This window comes from Hipposideros armiger, unplaced genomic scaffold (assembly GCF_001890085.2).
Source record: "Hipposideros armiger isolate ML-2016 unplaced genomic scaffold, ASM189008v1 scaffold_751, whole genome shotgun sequence".
Lineage (NCBI taxonomy): Eukaryota > Metazoa > Chordata > Mammalia > Chiroptera > Hipposideridae > Hipposideros > Hipposideros armiger.
The window spans coordinates 599,012-621,531 of NW_017732101.1; the positions used below are offsets into that span (position 1 = coordinate 599,012).

Consider the following 22,520-nt stretch of genomic DNA (forward strand, 5'->3'; position numbering starts at 1 on the left):
AATGGAGAAAGCAGGATTGATGCAAAGCAGGATTGATGCAAAGCAGGTTGTTTGACCCTGCAAGCAGTGTGCCCTGGTGTGCTAAGGAAGGATGGGGCCAGGAACCACTGCCAGGATGCTGGGGCAGGGGCGGGGCTTTCCTTCCTTCGTTGGCAGCTTGATTCATGTATTCTTTCTGAAGGGCATGCTGGAGCTCCTGAGTATCTTCCTGCTCTTCACCCCCCACTTCTTTCACTTCTCTCCCCTCTTTACTTCCCCTTTGTTTCTTTTCTTCAAATGCCAGAAAGACCAAAGAGGCAGACCAAGTGGAATGTGCGGTCCACCTTGGTGTTGTGGGTCGTTATTCTAGTTCCCTTTCAGCTCCTTTTCTTGTTCACCTAAAATCCCATTTGATGGTATGACTAAGATAAGAGCAATAAGCATTATTCTGTGACTACTAAGAGTAAGTTTTAGACAAGCAGAGGTGAAAACCCAGCAGGCTACACCAAGGCATGCCATTAACCAAAATATAACAATCTGATATCACATTCCTGTCAGAGATCAATGTCAGCAATGGCTTAGCCCAGTTAAACTATTGGGCAAAGTCATGATGCATTTTTGCAACGAAAAACATGTAAAAAATACGTCATGACTTTTCTGGCAACCCAATAGTAATTATTTCAAAGGACAATATTTGTAATTTTAAAATCAGCAATTGGTGTTTAAAACAATATTTCCTTCAGTTCATTTATACAATGCCCATAAGCCAACTTAACAACCATAACAAACTGCTCATGGATTCTCACCAGTAAATCCCCTTTTATAATTTATTATGACAAAAAAAATAAATAAAAACAAGCAACAACAAAAAAAAACCCATTAAATCTCACTTTTTAAATTTTGTACATGATCTTTTAAAATCTTTGTTTCCAGATGAGAACTCGCTCCTAAACCATCAATCTTTTCCCGAATTTGTCATCAGAGTGACCTTTCCAAAACATGTCTCCTCGCCTTATTGAAAATCTGTCATTGGCTCTCAGTGACTTACAGTCACTTCAGCAAAGTGTGCAAGTGCCTTTGTGATCTGGCCTCTGCCTTTCTTCCCTTACCTTTCGTTTTGTAGCAACACAGAGCTGGTTCTGCGATTTATGAGTTATATGCTAGTGACCATGTTACTTAATTCTTAGCTTCCCATCTGTTAATAAGGATTATAATCTAGTGAAACAAAGTTGTTGTTAGAATTAAATAAGATTCTCACACATACACACACACATGCACACACACATAAACCCACTTGTACACTAGCTGGTAAAAAGTGGTTTGCCATAAAAGCTGGAGGTTTTAGTAATATTAGAGAAAGAAATAATAGTAAAATAGTGTTATAGTTATTATTTCCTATAAAATGACAATAATACTAATAATACCCATCAGACAGACCCATGAGTTGGAGCTTGAAGCATTAAATTACTAAATAAATGTATAACCCTTCAATAAATATGAGTTCCATCTCCTTTACAGCCACAAGCTTAATAAATGCTACTTTTTTTCATAGCACATAAGTAACTGGGTTTTAAATAACTTGGTCTCCAGCCAAATATATATATAGTGAGTATAATGTTAAATAACCAAAATGTCAATTTAGATACCTTTCCAAACTATTTGAGGCCTTTTCTCTGGGTTCATGGAAGGAGGTGATGTAAGGAGGGCTGAATATCAAAGCGGGGCTAAGAAGTTAAGGAGGAGCGGGAGAGTGGAATTCGAGAAAGCATCCCAGATGGTTCTGATCTGCCTGTGATCCCTCTCTTCTCCCTACCCTTTTGCAAATCACTGATTCATGGATCAGAGAAAATATATCTCCTGGTCTGGGTTCCAAATGGGAGAGATTATTTTCCAATCTCAAGTACCCATGGGAAATAGTTGTGATTTTTGCATACGTCCTCATGCTCCAGCTGAGGCCTCATAGTTCAAGTTGCATGATGTCTTAATATAATACGATCTCTGTCTCACTCATCTTTAAAAGCAGACCATGGCTATGGATTAACCATAATACAAAATTGCACTGTTTGAGTTAAGAGACAGTGAAGACTCTTTCAAGCAGTTCTGAACCTCGTGAGCATAAGAATCATTTGGGCTACTTCTTAAACACTGAAATTTCTGGGTTCAGCTTCTGTATATTCAGAAAAAAAAAGTTGGTCTGGGGCAGTGGTTCTCAACCTTCCTAATGCCGTGATCCCTTAATACAGTTCCTCATGTTGTGGTGACCATAAAATTATTTTCGTTGCTACTGTATAACTGTAATCTTGCTACTGTTATGAATCGTAATGTAAATATCTTTTTGTTTTCTGATGGGCTTAGGCGACCCCTGTGAAAGGGTCATTCGACCCCCAAAGAGCTCACGACTCACAGGTTGAAAACCGCTGATCTAGGGCGACCAGAGACCTGCATTTTCAACAAGCTCCCTAAATGAATGTGGTGCAGATGGCACATGGATTACAATTTGAGAGGACTGCTCTGAAGAAAAAGAATAGAGGTTACTAAGACTAGGAGATGGGTGCTTTATACAGTCAAGGGTGGAATTTAGCTCTAATTGTTCCCAGTAAGCTAAGAAAACATGGAAGCACACCATATCCCATGGATTTTATTTTAGGAAAAAAACCAAAACAACAATTTTTAAAGACTGTATAAAAGACAAACTTTCTCCAAGAACTAAACTGAGGGAATAAATTTTGTTTAGAATATAGTGTAAGGAACACTAGGTAACATTGCTTGACAGATATCTTCAATTTAATTTCACACACACACACACACACACACACACACACACAAGATTTAATCCAATAAGTCTTCTGTTGGCTAAAATTAGTTAAATTCAATGAATCCCCTTTAGAAGGTGAAGAGATAAGATGATTCAGAAACTTTACTTCCTGATTATATAATGTAGTGTTGGAACTGGAGATCCCCCCAAACGGATAGCCTGCCTTTGAAATTTTACCTTAATAGAATTTTAGCATTTGGGGAATTAAGGGGAAGTTCTTGCCACAAATGAGGAAGTGGTAGCTCAAAAAGCATGACAAAGGCCTTCCCCTGGAAAGGGTAGGTATCACTAGCTGAAGAACCTTGGATAACATTGCTTCAATTTTATTTTCCTTAACCCATTTTTATTTTTACTATTGATGTTATTAGCTGTATACTAATATCAGCAATTGAATTTTTTAAGTGAGCTTGTTTATAGTCACTTTTGTGTTATTTTAGTTTATCTTGACAATTTTTTTTTATCCTTAAAGATATTCTAGTCCCCAGTGTTTTATGGTTTTTGTTTGTTTTTTTAATTTTTATCTTACTCTAGCTCCATTGTTTTTAACCATCATCCCGTCTCCTTCGTTTATCTTTTAACTCCTTTTAGCCATTTATGCTATTTTCTTTCCTTTCGATCCACTTTCTCCTCTTTTATGTTGACAGCATGATGTACCTGCTTCAGAATTTTCCAGATCAAAGCTATTTCTGTCATGCATTAGGTGTAAACTCTGGGGACCCAGTTCTTTGTGCAAGGGCTGAAGCCAGACCCAGAGCTGCTCACTGAGGAGCCCAGGCTTCGCCAGCAGCTACCTGGCAGCGTTTCTCAATGGGGAAGCGGCAGCCTTCCATCTGGGTGGGAATACTGGTTGGATCTTTCATGTCTGAAATAGTGCTACCCTAATACCTGCTCATTTGGATTTAGGATTTGAGGCCCTTATCAAGGAGATAACTTCAAATGGCTAAATCACCAAGGTATCGTGCAGTGAACAACTCAACGTTTGTATGTATCCACTCCTCTACATGTTCCAGACATTCTCCATTCTCCTGGATCAAATCTGACCATCAAAAGGCTTCATAGTGGTCATACTGACTTAAAATCTGAGGTTTCTTTCTTTGAGTTATATAAAATGTATCGCTTTTACTCTGAAAATGTTAAACCTAGGAGCCTCAGAGGTAAATGTACATTCTAAAAGAGTAATTTCATTAATCAACAGACTTTAAAAAGTTTACTGTCTACATTTTCCTTGTTTTCAACTTCCTATTGTGCATTGATTAAAAAAATAACATACCATTTTACACCACTTTTTATAAAGAGGTAGGATGTAATACATAAAGGTCAAATTTCTCTAAATATGAGATTTAAAAGATTTATTTATTCTCAGATTAATTTCTCTATATGAGTCAATGCTTCATGTAAATAAACCATTTTTCTCAAGGACTATACTTAATTTTGTGATGAAAGTAAATGTTACAATTTAAACTTGAAAGCTTGGAAGCTCAGTATACTAAAATAGAAATGGACCTTTCAGGCCATCTCATTTCACCATTCAAGTTTACACCAGCAGTCCTTAAAATTTAGCATCGGAATCACCTGGAGGACATCTTGTTAAAACACAGCTTGCCAGGCCCCACCCCAGAGTTGCCGATTCTGTAGAAATGGGTGCGGCCCCCAATTTTACATTTCTAACACACCCACAGATGATTCTGCTGCCCTGTGAATCACATTTTAATAATGACTGGCTCACAGAATCCAGAATTAAGTGTTTTTTGAAGTTAGAAACATGTGACCATCATACTGCTCTCATTTTACGATTTCACAAAGATGGCCATCATGCCTTCTTCTGCCTCATTTGTTCATTCATTTAACGTCCTACGGTATAATCCCCCTGAACCTGGAACCTTGAAATGATTTATGGCGGTATTTCACAGAAGCCTGCAATAGCTTCTTAGCTGTCTCCCTACTTCCAGCCTGACTCCCCTATAGCCTGTTTTTCACTCAGCAGTCACAGTGATTTGGGGAAAACAGATACCAAACCACGTTATTCTTCTGCTCAGAAGCCTCCAGAAGCTACTCAGAGAAAGGACCGAACTCCTTGCAATTGCCTGTAAGGCCTTATGATATGATCTTCCAGCTACTGAGCTGAACTCATCTCTCCCTGCTCTCTGCCTCCCTCACTTGTCTCTAGCCAGACTGGCTCCCGCACACATCCTCTGCACATGCCAAGCACACATACGCTGTTCCCTCTCTCAGGACCGCTCTTCCTCTAGATAGCTGAATACCTAACTCCCCCATCTCCTTCAAGTCTTGGTCCAAAGTTTACCTTCTCAAAGAGACCTACTGCACTTCCCCTCCAGCTTCTTACCCCACTCTATTATTTCCAAAGCACTTATCTCCTTATTATTTAGTATATAATTTGCTTATTTATAATGTTCATTATTATTCATGTTCTGTCTCTCCTGGGTAGAACATAAGCCTTGCAGTAAGCAGGACATCATCAGATAACTGTTGAATACCGCTATTAAATTATATGTAAAACAAGTGCTGCAGATGCCCTGTCCAGTGTGGTAGCCACTAGTCACATGTAGTCATTGAGCACTTGAAATATTGCTAGTCCAAATTTTGAAATTATATTTTAGGCATGTTGGCTTAAATAAAATATAGCATTAATAACATTAGTGTCACTTGTTTCTTCTGTCTTTTTTTTTTTTTGATGTTAGCATCTAGAAAATTTCAAGTACCTATGTTAGTCTCATTATATTTGTACTGAATAGTGCTGACGTAGTGTGTACCTTTCTCCTGCTCCTTCACCCTCCTTCAAGTGATCAAACCCAAAAACAAATGCATGAATTAAGAAAGGGGGCAATCCCCTATTCTGAGATACTCTAAAAGGGAAGGCAGCTCTCTCTGGAGCAATAATTATTTTAATTTTTTACTGTGTAAGAATGTTGTTTTTGTCCTTAAGTCAGAGGATTTTGGACCAAGAAACATGATAGTGAAAAAGCTACTTGGTCCATAAGCAAACATCTGTGTGTGTGTGTGTGTGTGTGTGCATATGTACATGTGCACACATATTTGTGGAGCAGAAACCACATTTAAATCTGAATACAACAGAATTACAGGCAACTTTCTACTTTGACATAAATTGGCATCATGGCAAATAGAAAGCAAACAGCATTCTCAGACCAATAATCCATCCTTGAGCCATATTCCTACCATAACATCAATTTTGCTTCAGCCATAATAGCCCTCTGAGTTACCCTTGGCTATGTTTCTCCTATTGCTTGCTGGTGCCGAGTGCTTCAGGCAGTTTCTTTCCAGGCAACCACAGACTGTTTACTGACTGTAATCAAAATGACAGTGCACTGTTTTCACAACCGACTGTTGCATAGATTGCCTTTTTCACTTGGCAACCTGAAGGAACTTTTAGAACCAGGATCTTGAGGTACAGTTTGCATTACTTCAAGATGGTGGTGCTTACTTCACATGTTTCCTGTACTCTTTTGAGGTTTAAAATACAGAGGATTGAGTTTTACACAGCCTGGGGCAGAGAGGCTGTAATCACTGCCTTCAGATCGGTGCTAGTGATAAAGTCCACAGGAACACAGGTGGATTCAGGTGGGGCTGAACTTCGGCTGTCATGTGACTCTTTACCAGCCAGAAACCAGCAAACCGAGGGGCCTTCCCTGACAAGCACGCCCCACGAATAGATGTGGAGTCTGATCACCCTGAGGCGGTGCTGCAGAGGACAGTATAACATAATGGAAGAGCATGCCCTACACCATCTTTTTAGAAACAGCATTAAATGAAAAGATAAGGAAGAGAGGGAAAAAAAACAGAAGGAAGGGAATGAAACTTTCACTTCAGGTTGCCTGACTTGTCTTTGCCATCACATGCTGTGACATATAGAACCCTCAACACATTAAGTGTTCAGTGTCTACATCTATAACAGAGAGGGAGAGAAGGGAAATTGACTAGTTCATTTGTTGTGCCTCTTTTGTCTCTAACACTCTCTAGTCCAGTGCCCAGACTCTGGCACTTTGTACTAGGTAGACTCCAACATTCATCTTTTCTGAGATGAATAGGCACAGCAATAGCCTAATACTCTGGGCAGCAAGGATCATTGAGTACTGGGCTAATGGTGTCACTGAGGTAGGCTGTGCTGTACCGAGTAGAGGCTATCTTCACAGTCAAAATACTTTAGTGAACTAGGTGCTTGCTCATATTTAAATTGTTTTTTGATGAGTCAATACTATGAATGCCTTGAGTGGAGCATAGCTGGAAGGTTGATTGCTGAAAAGAACTGTTCCTCGAATCCTAACTCTAGAATTTCAATTCTGTGTTCATGATTTTTTCATGAAATGGTAATATCAAAAATCCTCTCACCTGAGAAATTCTATCCAAATAGCAGTTAAAAAAAAAGTGACAAAACTTGAAGTGTAGTTTTCAGTGAAATATGACACATCACTTGGTGACATCTCCCCCAAATAGGGCCTTTGGAAGTAAAGAGGAAAACATCTTTTCTAGGATATGAATTCAGTACCCAGAGAGTCTGTGTGTTTCCTTCAGCCTGGAGCACATCATTGGCACCAAAATCAAGCAAGGGCCTGTGTGCGTTGCCCTGAGTTAGGTGTCAGCCATGTCAGTGACTGCGGCAGGAGCGCAAAGTGGAAGGTCTCTTCATGGAAAGGTAGGAGAAGATGCTGTTCAGTGCTCGGTTCTTTTGAGACTCACGGAGAGTCAAAATGCCGCGCGTAAGAGAAAATTATTCGACACAACATTTTTTTCCAGACGGGGATTGCAATTCATGATTAATTCCACTTGGCTATTAGATTAATTCATTTCTTTCTCAGAAATACCACTTTCTTAAAATGCACTTTGGCTTTAAAAAATGTGTTGCCTTTCCTCTAAATGTGCCACAACTGTAGTTTCAAGAATTACAAATCAATGTTTTGTTTCCAGCTGGATGACCTGGACATTCAAAGAGTACCTTTCAGTAGACTCTTATTTGATTATTTAAGACAATTTTCAAAAGAGCAATTTATAAGGCACAGAATTTAAAAAAGGGCCGATCTCTAATTGTACAAATTGAAGTTCATGCATGCTTATTTCCGAGTGTGCACAAATGTTTGTATTGTTAGTTTGCAAAATATACCATAACCAGCAGCTGGGTCAACTTTCATAGAGGTAAGCATAGAAAATTAACAACTTGAAATATAAAACTGCTTAAACATATAGAATAAATACCAGCTTGTTCAACCAAGAGAGAAATGGACACGGATGTATTTTTTGTCATTTTCTTAAGTATTTGCATAGTCTCTTTACTTAACACACACCCACTCATTAGCATTTAGAAATTATTCTGAAAGTCATTTCTCAGCTCATTTTCACTGCTCTGGTTAAGCTTTCCTTAGCTACTCTTATTTTTCTCTGCCTTCCTCTCATCAGTTGGTTCCTAAACCTGGCCGCATATTTGAACTATACTTGCAGAGCTTTTAAACAAACAGTGATACTCAGGCCAGCCCCAGAGAATCTAATTCAATTGGTGTGAGGTGGAGCCTAGCATTGCCCCTTTTTAAGCTTCCCAGGTGACTGCAGAGTGCAGCCGGGGCTGTGGGCCACTCTGAACAAGCTCAACCTGTGTTACCTCTTTCTGTTTTCTCTCAGAATGTGTGCATGTCTATTTCCTTTCAACTGTTTTTTGGGTTTTTTTTTTCCTCCGGTCATCTTTATTAGTGAGGTTTCAAAAATCTAATTTTTTTTTCATTTCTCATTTTGCTTTTTCTTTCTGATTTCCCATTTACAGTCCAAGTTCTCATTCCAAGGATCTGTATTTGACTTATATTCCTAACTAATACTAACAAGTTTTTATGTCAGTGAAAGAGAATGCAATCAGATTGTGAATTATACTTTTGTCTGGTCTTCCAATGTTAATATAATAATACTTAAAATTTTGGTATGAATATATAAAGATTGATAATAAAGCCCAATACAATTGTTGAACACTAGTACTAACAATGGATTTACTTGAATTGTAATCATTATTGACTATGCTTAAAGATATTTTAGAATTTTGAGACCATATGGGACTAAGGGACATGTAAATAGTCTATTAATAATAGTTTTACCATTCACAGCTAAAGAGCATATGCTTGCTCTGAATGCTAAGCTTTAAAAACGAATTTCAGGAGTTTCAGAACAGGTCAGAAGTGGGAATATTGCATGCTGCACCAACTAACATATCAGTAACAAGATACCCACAGCAAGGGAAGCATTAAAGTCAACAAAAAGCAGGTGAGGGGAGAACTGTGATGCTGAAGTTCGCTGAGGTAAATATCAGTGGGGAAAACAGAAATGTGGGTGGCGATGCATAGAATATTCAAGGATTTGAAATGAAAGAGATGGACAAGTGGCGAGCAGTTGGGTGACCCTGGAGTAATAGAAAAGAAACAGCGAGTGCCAGTGTGGCTGAGCTTCTAAATACAGACAAGCCATTTCCTCTCCACGAGGTTTATTTTTCCTTACTGGTAAAAATACTGGTTGGGTTGGCAAAGGAAAATAGCCTGGCAAAAAGTCTCTTGGCCATATCCTGCCTACAGGTATGTTTTGTTGGATGTAGCCAGTATTGTAAATAATGTGAAAGGGATGACATTTAACAAAAGGGAGATTTCTAATAAAAATCTGTATTTTCAGCTTTGGAGAAATCATTTGATTCAACATTCTCCTAGCCCTAAGAAGGAGCTTCCCCTCTTTAGAAAAGGCATGGGCTGTCGAGTTCCTTAGTACTAACCTGATTGGCTTCACTTATTTTTCTTATCTGCTTTGCCATATTGGAATTTGGGTTTGTTTGGTTGAGAATTTATTTTTAAGATCATTTCCAATCAAGATACAAGTTCCATGAAAAGAAAATGCTCAGAATACTTTGTTTAGGTTGAACAAAAATAACTTATAAAGAGGAAAAAAAATGTCACAAGCAAAACCACCAAGGAAACAGAGAAACTAACAAACAACAGGTGACAGATTCTCAAATATAGGCCTAAGCCCATAAAATGGGTCCCGTTAACCCTATGCAAGACTAGTTTGGGTTCTAATGCAGAAGCACAATGTCACTTTGCAATAAGAACCGGAACTTAGTGAATTATTCCAGGTCGAGCTCTTGGGAAAGGAAAATGACAAAATGTTCTGTACAACCGAAGGAAGAATAAAGTATATTCTGAATATTAAGAGATTAAATTCCCAAAAATGAGCTCCTTGGCAGAGAATGGCCAAAGTTATTTAAAGAGTGACTTCCCATCTTTGAATTCACCCATTGAATAAAACAATATTAAACCATTGTTTAATAATTCAACGATCATCATTTCTTTCACTTTGCTCCTGCACAGAGCTTAATCACATGAAGGGCTCCCTATGAGCAGTTTCCAAAATGATGAACACCTAATTCAATTATTACAGGAATAACTCCAGACTTTGAAAAGTTTTCTCTGAACTAAAACAACCCTTGAGAATTCCCTTATACAACCACCACCAGCATATGTTTATATGCACTATATTTGGGCATAATATATATATTTAATATTGTAAACCTGCTTAGAAGTTACTTGTGATTATACTCTATTCATATCTCTTGGGAAGGAACTTCTTTAAAATATTTTCCACAAGGTCTTTTATTACTTGAAATACTAGACAAAAGAGGTAGATTCTATATATAAAAAAAAATCAATAAATAAATACTTGGCACATTAAAACTTGTAGTATCCAGTTTAGTAAATAGTTATATAAATTTTAAAGCATTCTTCTCCTGTGACAAATTATATGTCTGGATGTGGATTCAAATTTCAGATACCCAAACAGCTGGTGCCTGTCAGGCAGCTCAGAGAACAAAGTACGTCTTTGCTTAGCAAGAGAACAAGGTTTTATTTATTAATGTTTTACCAAGTAAACTAAAATTAACACTATTCTACTCAGAAATATGTATCTACACTTGATATATCCCATTAAAATATATCCAGAGAATACGTTAACTTCATCCCAGAGTGAAAAATATCATCAGGTAAAGCTGAACTAAAAAAGTAGCTTCTTGATCGAAGATAAACATGTAAACATATAAGCCAAAGCCACAATACAATTGGCTTTCCTCCTTCCTAAATTACATAATTACCTCAAAGAACAATCTACCTCAAGAAGTAGTAGTTCAGACCCAGGTTCTATACTGAGTTGCCATTAAAATTGTGTATAGGGTAAAATTCAAGTGGAAGCAAAGATAACTTATAATTGAAATTTAAAACTAGATCCTAAAAGTACAGAAGTATACTGTTCATATCTTAAATTATATTTCAGGCGTAGGTGGGTAATTCATCCTCATAGTTTTGAAAAACTGGTGAAACACCCATCAATGTTAAGATGGAATAAATAATATATTTTTAGATGACAAATGAAACATTAATTCTCAACCTTCGGTTAGTTCACCATGTTTCTATACACGAATGATAATGAGAAAAATGTAATCTGCACAGCTACCCAGGCAAAAAAAAAAAAATCACTATCTAGTCACACGTTCATTCTTTGGTGGAAAAAAACATTTGTCTTTCTATACTTATACTTTTGGGTGCTTTTAGTTAACTTCAACTCTAAAAATAAGGAATCACAAGAGCTATGAGTGACCTAGTGTCAGGGGAATGAACTAGCAACAAACTCCAAGCACAGCATTGTCTAACTAAGAAAACTTACCCTCATATATATTTTTTTGTACCCTCATATTTTTAAGCATCCCAAACTCTTGGCCATCTCAGATCTGTCTAACCATGAGCCCATTAAGTCATCTTGGCTGCCATGAAGATAAAAATGACAGTGCAGTTACTTGAGTCAGTTTAAAGAGGCCCAGGATGGTTGAAGGGAAAGATTAGGAGTCCTGGGGTGCTGAAAGACTATCCCAGCTGTAGCTCCCAGATCCCAGTAGCACACTGAGGTCAAGCGCACAAAGCTGCTCATAGAGAAAAACCTGTGGAGGGAATCAGGGGTTTTGCGGTGTATCAACAATTTCATCAGGCACAATCAGCCTTTCCATCTTCTACATCCAGACATATAATACATCACAGAAGAACACTTTAAAATTTATATAACTACCTACTCAACTGGATACCACAAGGTTTTATTGTGCCGTTAATAGGATGTAAGCAGTAGAGCGTTTGTGAGTTGATCGCATAGCCAACACATGCAGCCATTTCTGGAATTTAGGCTCTGTAATTTGATGATCACAGTAGAAATTATTTGGCGCTTAAAAGTGGTTCTTGGTAAAAACGTAGATTTTTTCTTTGTGAATCTTCACAGAGGCCTTTTTCCTCATATACATATCTTACTAAGGCGTAAGTGAAATAAAGCCCCTTGCCCTATTTTGTTAAAAAAAAAAAAACAGCCTTGGAAGTGGAGACCATGGAATTATATCATTGGCAAAAGAACAGTCTTGTAGAAGCTATGAGAGTTCTACAAACTCTCCAGGAAATGTCTGGGATGTTAGCACCAGCCGATATTATTACCGGGAACACATTTTGTTGTTATTGTTGTTTTAGCAAGGGCACGTTTCCAAAATGAGAATTATTCACTTTTTAACTACGGAATTCCTTAGCAGTTTCATTCTAACCTTCCTGTTTTGGTGGAAGATATTATATCATTATCACCAATAATAATAATATCTGTTCCCTTTGGTGGGGGTTGGATGGTAGCAGAGGTTACTTAATTGTGTTTCAGGATATATAATAAGCACTGAGCAGACATTATTTTATTTATACAATCCTGCAACATAGGCATTGTCCTTTCTGTTTTATAGATGATGTAATAAAGGCTCAGAAAGTTTAAATACTTTGTCAAGTAATAGTGGAGCTAGGATTCAGTCTGCCAGCCCCTGTTCCTAACCACTTTTCCATATTGCTTCCAAGTTGTTAGCACCATAGAAGAAGCTGGCCAAATACCTTTAAAACATCTCTACTCCTCTATTTCTCTATCCTTATGTTTAGCGTACCATTAATGGCAATATACAACTCAGTAGGAGTCAAAGATTTTCCAGATTACAGTTAAGCTGAGAAATCAATTGGTGAAAATACAAATAAATTAGTCATAACATTTTGAAAATGAAAAATGTCCTTATATATCTCTGATTCTAATTCCCATCTTTTACAGGCAAAGAAAATGCACTTCAGTGATACTTGGTGTCTTTTCTGAGGTGACAAAGCTCATTAGTGTTAGAACTTGTACCAGAAAATAAGACTTCCAGCTCAGTGTTCAACCCTTTTATTCCTACTACACCAATAAATTACAGGATTATTCTTGACCTTATGAAGTTACTATTAGGTTGTTCTAAAGAAAAAGATGTCCAAACTTATTTGATATAACACTTAATTGAAACAAGTTTAGTTTCTAAAAATTTTCAAAGAGCACATTTTGTTAATAACTTTGTGTACATTTGTTCTTCACATCATCACTACACATATAGACAAATAACTAAGAGAGTATTGCAACTATTCCCCCCCCAAAATTGCTGACATTCAGGGCCAAAATGTAAGCATCCATTCATAAATGTAAAGCAGTTCAATCAAAACCAGCTCTTGTGTTTACACAGAACAAAGTTACTCACATTCAGTCACCTGTAGAGAAGCACGGTGTGTACCATATATACAAGTCAATTAACATCCATTTCTGGGAACCCTTTTCAAAGAAACAGTTTTCTTTATATCCTATGGTAAGAGTCCTTCTGAAATATATAAGACCCAGGGCTTTTCTCTGAGGCATCCACTATTTTGTAATATTTTTAGGAGGAGTATTACTGCTACTCAATGTAAAAAATTCAGTGAGAAATCAGTATTTTTAGCATATCACTAAAAATTACAATTGATTTTAAAGCAAAGGCATTAAGTTCTATTTTCAGGCCTTTTTGACCAGCACTGATTGGAAACCCAGGTTGAAATCAGAGGTCTTTATTTCACATAAGGCACGTACTACTTGGAGTGATTGTGATGAAATTTTTCCATGCAGATCCCTACAATCACTTATGCCTTTATCTTTGTCCTTATATGCTACATTACACCACCTGTTGTATGTAAAAAAAACCAAAAAAACCTCTATAATATTTAAAACGCTTCTTTCTTTTTTCTGCCAACAATTTTATTTTAAACATGTTATGGCTAATTGAATGGAGCATTTGTGGTTATGCTACAAAATATTTTAAAGGAAACTATAGAAAATATAGATTCCAGATAAAATAAATAATTGGTTTTTTGCTCAAATGGCTCTCCCTTGTAATTACTAATAATAGTAATAACAATAATAACAACCAGTTATTAAATCCTTAGTAATAATAACAACCAGTTATTAAAAATCTAATTCAGTGTTACTAAATCACAGAAAAAAATAAACAGAAATATATCAAGCTCATGAGACAATTCATCAAGAAGATATAATATCCTTTAAATCGATATTAAAAGGTAAATATTTAATATAGAAGTGAACATATTAAAATATAAAATAAATAACACATTAGAGAGCATATAGAGATCACGTTATTATTAGAAAGTTAAATCTGTTTTTAATGTTAGTATTGGTGATCTTCAGTGAGAATAGATTATTTTAGAAAAAAAGGATAATGTATTTTAAACAACCAAACACCTCTATATTGTTATCACTCCCTATACTCAAGGCCTCAACAAAGCCATTAAATAAAAGACTAAAGCACCAGTATGATAGTTCCAATTCCACTATACGTTTATGTTTAAAAAAAACTGGACACATTGGACATTTACATAGAGATGTACAGCCTCGAAATCCATTAGTTTAGCTTCGCTAGCTTTCATATTTCCTCTAAATACTATGAATCATAAACATCTGCATGATTCTAAAACACAAGATCAGTCATGCCTAGTCTGTACCATAAGTCACCATTTCAAGACAGAGGCTCTATTTCTATTGAGAGAAAAGGAATAGTAAGGAGTTTACACATCAAATGATGCCTTTGATTCCTGTAATTTACATTAAAACAACATTAGGTTAAAAATGGCAACATGAAGATGATTTTAAAATAAGAAAAACTAGATTTTATGGTGCAGACAATTAAATGTTGTGCCAGCTTACCTGATAAAACAGAGCCTTAGGGATCACAGCATAACAAAGCCCAGCATCCAAGATGGTTAGAGTGTAATGTGCCTTCCTTTGCAGTTGTTCACATTTTTGGCCACAGAGGTTTACCAATGAATTACAATGTTTTTTTCTTTGCTTTCTCTGTGGATAAGAAAACAAAGAGACCTTTCCAGAATCCTCTCGGCTATGCCTCCGCTTCCTGTTCTGAGATTCACTCTATGGTACCCAACATATATCAGAAAACAGCTTTGAGAGAAAAAAAAAAAAAAGCTGACAACCCAACGTGGTACCGCCATCTATTGGCAGACACGCAAAATTGAACAAAAGGAAAAACATCCCCATTATTTCTGTGGTAAAGTAAAACATAACCTATCCACTGCAGATGAGCATGCACAAAGAGACTCTTTTACATGTTCAATTATTTGCATTTCACTATATTTTCTCTAAACTTTATAATTTAAACAGTCGATTCACCCATAAACTTCTACACACACACACACACACACACACACCAAATTTATCTTTGAAAATTAGGTTTTCAGATTACTTTACGCTTTACATGCAGTTTTGCAGTATCACTCTTGAGGCCTGCTCTGGTCTTCTGAAAACGTTTCCTTGTATGGAATGAATTCTTTTCCAAGTGAATAGTCTGACTTCTTCAAAAACACATTCACTGATAATCTTTTTGTGTTGCTTTTTGGTAAAACATTCTCAAGAAATACTATTTGAGTATGGAAAACAATTATGTTATTAGTTTATTAATTAAATACTTTAAATTGATGGCGCACCTTAAAATGTGTCAGGCACTATATTATAACAGCTTTGAAAAGATAAAGATAAAAACACACAGTGCCTGTTACCAAGGAACTGTATAAGGAAGAGAAACCAACAGAGCAGATACCATATTTTGAAGTCATGCGCTCAAAGAGTGTTACGTACTTAGTTTTTAGTTCCACACCCCATTTTGCCTAATGGCAGAAAAATAAGTTCAGTCAGCTACAGGTAAATTGAGTCACTTGAGGCTTTTCCCAATGATTTCAGGTTTACACTAAACCCGTGCACGATTTTCTCCTCCTCTATCCCCTCACGTAGACCTGACCTAAGCCCAGGAACACTTACATATATAGAGAAAGCCGAATGTGGTCCCCAGCCTCCTGTGTTTGTACATGGGCATCCGCTGAGACGTACAATCCTGTATGGTCCTTGGGCATCACGATCCCTCCACACAGACATCTCCCAGTGTGCCCACATTCCCGTCTGGCCCTAGACGCAGCATCCCCTCTTCATGACCTGGTTACCTCGGGTTTTATCAGCTTTTCCTTTCAGGTAACTTGTGTTCTTGTCCTTGGGGGAGGCAGGAAGAAGAACAAGTAGCAGCAGGGTTACTCTGTGCTGGTATTTGCTGACATAAATCCCAGGTCCCAAGTGCCCCACGCTGCTATCTCAGTTCTACTGTTTCCATCCCATGGAGTGCTTTGTGGGCTTCAGACAAGTGAGGCATAATTTCTGCTACATTAGAATACCCCAGCTTCTCGTCTTTCTACCTTTTGAGCTAATCCTGGGCAAGCAAGCTATGCAGAGGGTCCTTAGCAGACCCCAGTTGGGTTGGGCTCCCTTACTTCCTCTCAAACTTCCTTTCCAACCCCAAAATAATTTTGCTTGGATCTTTTCCTTCTGTGCCAGTAGTAAATTGGATCCACAAATTTTTGTCTCAAGTCTTTCTGTTTTATACCTAATTTATTAGTTTGCTAGGGCTGCTGTAACAAAAAGTACCTACCACACTGGGTAGCTCAGACCAGCAGAAATTAGTTTCACAGTCCTGGGGCTTAGAAGTGCTAAATCAAGGCATCAAACATGGCCAGATGCCCTCCAAAACCAACAGGAGAGGAGCCTTCCTTGCCTCTGAGCGGCTGGCAGCCCAGGCATCCCTTGACTTGTGACCATGTAAGTCCATTCTCTATCTATCTCTCTGTGGTGTCCTCCCATAGTTTTTCACATCATCTTCCCTCTGTGCATGCTCACTGTTGTTTTCAAATATCTCCTTTTATAAGGACACCAGTCATTTTGGATTAGGGTCCACACTAATGGCTTATTTTTAATGTGATTACCTCTGTAAAGTCCTCATGTCCAAATAAGGACATATTCTAAAATACTGGGGATTAAGACTTCAATATACCTTTTGAGGGAGGGTGAGAAGGGGAGGAGAACACAATTCAACTCTTAACAGTTACCCTGAAGTCTTTTGCATTTTAAAACGCAAGAATCTGATTATTCTTTGATCTGTTTCCCATAACAATTCCACTCAGGCAATAATAGTCTTGGTCTCTGGCCAGAATTTAAGGGAGTGGCTGGGGTAAGAGCCTCAGGTAATATGGAAAAAAATTCAGTAATAGTAACAACAATAACAAAAATCAACATTTATTCAGCGCTGTGTACCAGACACTGTTCTAAGCACTTTGCATATATTCATTTAATCCTCACCCATAGGAGGTATTATTATACACATTTGACAGATGAAACAAATAGGGAGGGAAGTAAAAACACATTAGTCAGTATTTCACATAACGTCTCACCACACAAGTAATTATCATTGAGGAAGATAACTGCTATGATACCAACATGTACCAGATGCTGGGGGAGCATAAAAGTAACAAGCTTCCACTAATTTAGAGCACTGCTACTCACACATTTAGTAACAATTCATGACATTTTACCTTTTCATTGTATGTGTTTTCTGTCATGAGATATTTCTATTTTCTAGGAACTTTTCCCTTTCTTCTCTAGTCACAGCCCTTAACTCTGCCAGTCCCTAGCCAGCACGCATACCGATTTCTCCACTAGTAACAATACTTAGAAGTGTCTTCATTCCAATGACCATATTTGGGTATCCATACACTCAAAAGAGTTTTCTGGGAAACTGGTTTTTTTAGGTGATTCTACTTTGTGAGTGTGTGTGAGAGTGTGTGTTTTAAAGTATAAACTCTATTCTGAGGAAAATAAGGGAGAATTATCCTGGATAAAATTAAAATTTGGGGTAAAAACAATGCAGCTCTATAACAAATTCAATAGAATTATAAGAAATTTAACAGAATTATATAGTTATAATAAGTATCAATATAAATTTATAACTTATAAATGTAAATTATACCAAATTCACCTGACTAAATTCATATATTATTATGGAATACTAGTCTCATCTAAATCACATATTCATTGCTAACATTTTTATTTGCTCCACTAGATCTGTTTAATGAGTAACAATTATTATTCCAAATATTCAAACCTGATTTAGCAATTTTCTTTTAAATTTTTCTAGATATCTCACTCTCATTGCCTTCCCCTCCCTTACAATTTGAAACAGTGGTTCCCTAGGCCTCGTCCAAACACAAAAATATCTATAAATGTAAATCTGAAAAATCAAAAGAATATACAGAGCTAAGGTAAATATATAAATACTATAATTAATATCCTAGAGACGTAAGAGTATATAACTTGTGTGAAGTGAGAATGGGATACCTTGGGATAGTAATAAAGTATAATAAAGAGTTCTCATAAATTATATGTATCATAGATAAAGCAGGGAGAAAATCAGTAGACAGTTTAAAAGAAAAAATTAAAGATATCTTTCAAAAAGTTGAAAAAAACACAAGGATATGAAAATGTGATTTAAAAAAAAAGAACATCAATCCCAAAATAAAATACCAAGTAGACATATTACCAGAAAAATTTCCAGAAATGAAAAGTCTCACCAAGTGTTCACTTGATGAAAAAGAACACACACTGAGATGCATTATAAAATGTATGTGTGTTATACTGAAATGAAGAGAAAAGACACATTAAGGATTTCGCAGTTGTCACTTCTCAGGAGAGGAACAAAATGAAGAATGAAATGTATGGAAATTTCAAGATTTGCTCTGTGTATTTCTGTTGTGTTTGTACTTTGTATAATTTTATGTGTGTATTATTAGTGTAATTAAACATTATTATGATATTAAAGTATATTAACTATGTACCTCCATATGATTTATATTTATTTATCCATCAGCTGTTCCCTTTTTGAGTCTAGAATAGACCCCTTCTGCTACCTGAAGAGACCCTGAAATCTGTCTTCTTCTGTAAGTCCTCATTATCATTGATTCAGAGCTTCTATGCTTCTGTCTTTAGTCACCTCCATAGCAAAGTTCCCTACCACTGTGCTTGCATTTATTTTTATTATTATGAATTTAAGTAAACATAAATTAATTTACATTACATTTTCTGTACATTCGCACCTCTACAGTCCAGTTTAGATCAGAATCTCCTGCTGGTAAATTCTGATACTAACTCACTTTTGTCCAATGCTTAATACAGAAGGTGCCAAAAAATGTATACACATTTTAAGAAAGGAAAATTAAAATTGTAATATTCAGTATATACCAATAACAAAAGATGAATACAAGTCATGTGTGTACATTCTTTTGGTATTCCAGTATATAAGGTGCTATAAATTATAGAAAGGAGTAAATGGTCTTTTTCTGATAAAGATAATTAAATACTTTTACATATATTACATCTTTTTCCTTTACAGCATCTCTACAAGTTGAAAAGTGTAGATATGTTTCACATTTTTCAGCTGAAGAAAAATGGTACAGGAAAGCACAAATTACATGGTGATAAAAAAGAGGAATAATTGTCAGTTCAAAGTTTATTCAGTAGACAACATGATTTTATATCAAGGACTCAAATATTCCAGATACAATAACTGTCAAAATATTACTTATTAGATGTGCTTGAATTTAGTAATATTAAAATTTTTTATCTTTATTGTAAAAGAATATTGCAGTAAAAAGACTCCATTTCCAAGTGGTTTTCAATATAGATTATTCTCCATGTTATCTCTATATAGCTATGGAATTACAACTTTGCAAAGGTAGCTTGGGCCACTACACTTTAATTGCTATCCCTCAGTATGAAATTACTTTTTTCATATATTTTTCATATATTTTTCTCATCCTCATTTCCCTCCCACACCTGGCCAGCTGCTATTTATTCTTGAAGACTCAGGATAATGAACTTGATATTCTGTCCTACACTCTCCACAAGTGATTAAGGCACCCTCTTCTGCATTCCCTAAGTTATATGGGTAGCATTATATTATATGGTTATATATTGTTGGGTTGTTGGAAAAGTCATGACGCATTTTTGCAACGAAAAACATAGAAAAAATGCGTCTTGACTTTTCTGACAACCTAATAGTATATCATCTTTTATGATTGAATCTTTTATACTGTACTATAAATGTAGCGTATTTGTTTCCAATCATCCTTTCTAACATTCTCCTACGCAAGCCTATGAGTTCCTTGAGAGCAAGTACTATATCTTTTTTATATCCTTTTTATATCCTTTTCTTTGTTATTTAACACAATGTGTGGTATTCAATAAGTACCTGTTCTACATAGGATGGTACTGTGTCACTATGTATAAAATGGTGTATTATTTATCCCTTCCATTTAAAAACTAGTTATGAGAAAAAAACTTGACATCTAATACCAGAATTAGAACAAGATTCTTCTCTATTTTTAAAAGGTACGAATTTACTCCAACTCACCAATAGTGTAACAACTTGTGGGAACCTACACCTAAGTGCAGAATATCAACTTTATCATACACTTTCAATACTACCTTTCATACTATTATACATATTGTCAGAAGTGAAAATATGTCATTTATTCAAATGACTGAATATTCTTAGATGCTTGTGTAAGTGCCCATTATTTACCATGTGGTTTCATTACAAAAAGACAGATGTGAAGCAGATAAGGTCAGGTATTAGAGATACACTTCCCTGCTTCTCTCAGAAAAAATCGCTGGATAATCTGTTTACCCATATGTACATACTCTCTCCACTCTAGGGCTTTGTGACTAAGCAACAGACCTTTTTTTTCCTATACAAACTTTGTTAGTGTGACACTGTCAGACCGTCAGATCAGCTTAGCTAAAGGGAAAAAATACATTGTTTTTTCCATGATCCCTTAGCACCTATTGCTAATTATAAGTAAGCATTTAGATAATTCACTTATACAATCTCTCATTCTATCTTCTAAAATTTGGTGGGTGCATGTAACTATGCCCAAATCTATGTGTGACTAGGTCAATAAGAGGAGAATTAAAGTTTTAATTTAATATGCTCTCTTTTATTTTTTGAAAATATTTACTTGAACTTCCATTGTTGTCATTTGAAGTTGGCTGATCATGTAGACGGATTTACTAAGATGATAGCATTTAAGCAATGATGTATGCCTTCAGCAAATTTTGTCAAAATCTTTTATGAGGCTGGGAATCTTGGTGCCTGGGTTCTCATCTTTTGGATGTAAAATTCAGCCATCCTTCTTTAAGGCCTAGGTCCCTCTCCAGGCTGCTGCTAGAGAAGAGGGCGCGGATTCCTGTTTCTTAAATACATACAGCTATCAATCTGTATGCAATTCAAGGGGTCACACAGGTATCTCTCACTGTCTCTTGCTTCTCTAAATTTCTCTTCATTCATTTCAACCCTATGCTATTTTTGTTTGTTTCTTCGCCCTATTTTCAACCTACTATATTCTACCCAGTTTTCTAGCTTCAGTAGTGGGGACAAATTTTGGGGTGCAGTTGCTCTAAACCCTCTGTGTTTTCTTAGAGTGCCTTGCACACCCAATTCCCATTCTTTTACTTTATGTCTACCTGGAACATGTTTCTCTCCTTTGGACTTGAAGCAAACACTGCAATATTCAGGGTGGAGGGATCTACTTACCCGAGTCACTGCTTCAGTGGCAAGGAGTTAACTCTCCATGGCATCACCCTTGACCATACGCAGTATGCCTGAGAATCACAACCTAGGGATTCAGGAAGTTCCATATTTCCTGACGTTCTACAAACATTTTATTTAGATTTTGATGCCCCATCCCACTAAAGTTGAAGAGAATTCACACTGTTATTTTCAAGACTTATTACTTCCTTCCCTCATCAGCAGAAGTGAAGTTTCTAAGGTTTTAGCTAATGTCATAAGTCTTCTATCCAAACAGTTTACTTCTCAGTTTTTCATTGATTTGTCTGTCTGTCCTTTCACCTCTCTGATTTTTTGGTATAAAAATATATGACCATACAAATGTAATGGCTTGTATTTATTGGACATAGTGATTGGGACAGTGTTAAGTACTTCACATGGATTTTTTTTTCAACTATATGAGATAAGTATTGATGTTGTCTTCATGTTAAAGATGTAGAAATTGAAGCTTCAAGAGGTCAAGTAACTTGACCAAGATCACATAGCTGGTGAATTTGGGATAGTAATGTCACTGGTTACTGAGCTCTCATTTTTACAGTAAAGGATTTGGTGGAAGAACTGGTTTGCTCTCTTTAAGCATTTATTATGTGTACACATGTATTATTGTTACATATTTTAGAGCACCTAGTAGATTATAAGTTCAATGAAAGCTTAAATATTTTACTTGTTCTAGTAATCTCTAAATTTTCTAATGTGGTCTCTTGTACACAATATTTTATATTTTAAATAATAGTGGAAACAAATAGGGAAAAACAAAAAATAAATTACAATAAAATATCTCTGAGAGAAATGATAAATTTTTTTTGAAAGAGGTAATGCATT

The 22,520-nt window shown here is 36.2% G+C and overlaps 1 protein-coding gene across 1 annotated transcript in view; it reads right to left on the reverse strand.

Annotated features, from left to right (window-relative positions):
* SCN3A (sodium voltage-gated channel alpha subunit 3) overlaps positions 1-15,140 on the reverse strand; it is a 112,172-nt gene extending 97,032 nt beyond the window's left edge. The window contains exon 1 of the mRNA XM_019628147.1: positions 14,891-15,140. The gene's annotated coding sequence lies outside the window, so the exon portion shown is untranslated. The remainder of the gene's footprint in view (positions 1-14,890) is intronic.
* Between the last annotated feature and the right edge of the window lie 7,380 nt (positions 15,141-22,520).